We start from the raw sequence: 2,500 nt of genomic DNA on the forward strand, positions 1-2,500 counted from the left end.
TGATATCTCGCGGGCTCAATTATCAACAAATGTCAACAGTGCTACAGAAACTTGGCTTTAAATGTTCAAACAACTGTTGAACTTATCTGAAGTCTTTTACAGCTAAATGTCCTCATAGATTTTCCGAGATATTGGCCTTTAATTTTCAGTGATAGCTAATGGCCCTTTTCACGGTTAGTTTTTCTTATTTGCATTACAATGTAATCTAGCGTGAATGCGAGGCAATTTCGGGTTAAAACTACAAAATAGCCCGAAATTGCCTCACATACATGCTAGATTATATTGTAAACCAAATGAGAAAACCTAACCGTGAAAAGGGCTATTGAGAAAGAAATTTTCAATATTCAGCGCTGCTTTCTCAGCCGAAAATGATGGACATATGCCGATGACGAGAAAATTGTAAACAATGATCCTTCGCTTTTGAACATGAGCGAGTTTCAATCGAGTGTCGTAAAACCAAAACCAAAGTAATTACTTTAGCCAATCAAAATGGAGGGAGGCAACCAGTAAACCAATCAAAACTCGAAGTAATTACACGTAGCCGACACAAGGCGCGGGAAAATGTGCACGCGCGAGCCACGATTGGTTTTGGTTTCACTGCTGATTGGTTAAAAATGTGGCGCGGGAACTTTGAACCAATCACTGAGTGAAGCAATGCAAAACCAAAGTAATTCGCTAAATACTTTCGACACTCATTTGAAAACCGCTCTAATGTCCTTTGGCGACTTTGGTGTCGTGGAACAAAGAAATAGCGACTGTGTTGGTATTTAGGAATTAACCCTCATTTTTTTTTCGTTTTGGCTAAAATACCTGCAAATGTGGAATGTATCTTAACCAACTTCGGTTGCACAGACGATCAAAGGCTTTCTGTCATTGCTTCAAATGCTCTTAGACTGAGACGAAATAGAATGGCGTCATCTTGTTTCGTTTTCCAATATATAAATGCACCAGTCTGAAGAACTTTTAGCAATTTGCATCGAAAAACCAAAACAAGGTGGATTTTGATACTTGTAGTCGAATTCACCATCGTTAGCTTTTATTTCATTTCATTTCATGTCATGTCATTTATTGCTTTGCCAGGGGAAAATAAAAGATATTTTTTTCCCTGGCGAGGAAGCTCAAAAAAAAACATAGTTTATTACTATGAGCTCCCTTCCTAACTTTAATACGACTATAAATAAAATACAAAAGGCAGCAAAAATAAATAAATAAATCAATAAATAAATAATGTCTATATGTGGAGAATCAGCTTAGGAGAAATGCTTTCAAACTAGATTTAACAAGACGCTCTTTAAAGCGTTTACTCGGAATTCCATGTTATGTCTTATCATGACATTCACTATGTCTTCCAAAAACTCCTCGTGGTCTTTATTACCCACGATGCCTTAGACACCGTTTCGTGATAGCATACATGACACCTGTTGCGCATTAGTAGTGTGATACATTTTGGAAGAATTAGAAAGAAACTGCAAGGATTGAATAGACTAAAGCGATGCTCAAATTTGCAAAGTACGGAACAAAAGAAGTAAATGTTTCCGCAGCCAATTGAAATCTGGAGGTCTCATGACAACGGGTAACGTAGTGGTGAACATCGCTTAGTGTTTACAAATAAAATCAATAGGTCACCAAGCAAAAGTAGCAGTTTGATTGGGTACAGGTTGTTGGATCCGAAAAATAACGTGAATCTACGCAATGCAGGGGTGACATACATATAGATTATTACATGTTAAGAGCCTCATATTGTTTTTATTCACGAGTTTTTGATACCATATCATTCCATCCTGTTTGCCAGATTTTAGGTTCGTGCGTTCACAAGTTTTGCATCTGAAGATGTTTATATTTTCAATTACAACCTTTCCCTAGGAGTTATCGCCCATACCTTTGGGTATCCCGAGTAAAAAGAGAGTTAGTGGCAGTACATTGTATACTTTGATTTAAGGAATTGAAAAATCTTGGACCCTGAAATCTTAAAGCAAAACGTCTAATATTCGTTCGGGCAGGAAATAAGTAGAACGTATTGGAATTTCTAGTATTATATGAATGAACTTGATTTGTCATTGAGAACATTTCGTTGAATACGTCAGGAAGAAAGCCTATTTTATAAAAGTACGTTAACTTTCCGATTTGAAACAAGTAGATATCGGAAAACTTCAGTATTTGAGGCTCTTAAATACAGGATCAGTTTGAGCATCAAATGGCTTGCTTCTTCGGTAGAATAACTTTCCAGACAGAGTAGTCAGCCGTGCCCATAGTTAGATCCCAAACATGGATTGCAGTATCCTGTGAGATGACATCGGGATTATTTATAATCACTTGGTCTATCTGTTTGGAGCCGATGGCTTTCAAAGGATACTTTGACATCCTACAACAGGTTCTTACGGATTGTACCCTTCGCTGACTTAGTTTGGGTAATCAAAACATTGTGTGATTGACCTACAAATAATGAATGAAGGCTTTTAGTGTTCAAATAGAAAGAAAGATGCCGCAACTATTTAATTCA

The 2,500-nt window shown here is 37.0% G+C and overlaps 1 protein-coding gene across 1 annotated transcript in view; it reads left to right on the forward strand.

Moving 5' to 3' along the window:
- LOC137968898 (pneumococcal serine-rich repeat protein-like) overlaps window positions 1-2,500 on the forward strand; it is a 42,773-nt gene that overhangs the window by 27,047 nt on the left and 13,226 nt on the right. The gene's annotated exons all lie outside the window — the stretch shown is intronic.

Source organism: Montipora foliosa, chromosome 8, assembly GCF_036669935.1.
Source record: "Montipora foliosa isolate CH-2021 chromosome 8, ASM3666993v2, whole genome shotgun sequence".
Taxonomy (NCBI): domain Eukaryota; kingdom Metazoa; phylum Cnidaria; class Anthozoa; order Scleractinia; family Acroporidae; genus Montipora; species Montipora foliosa.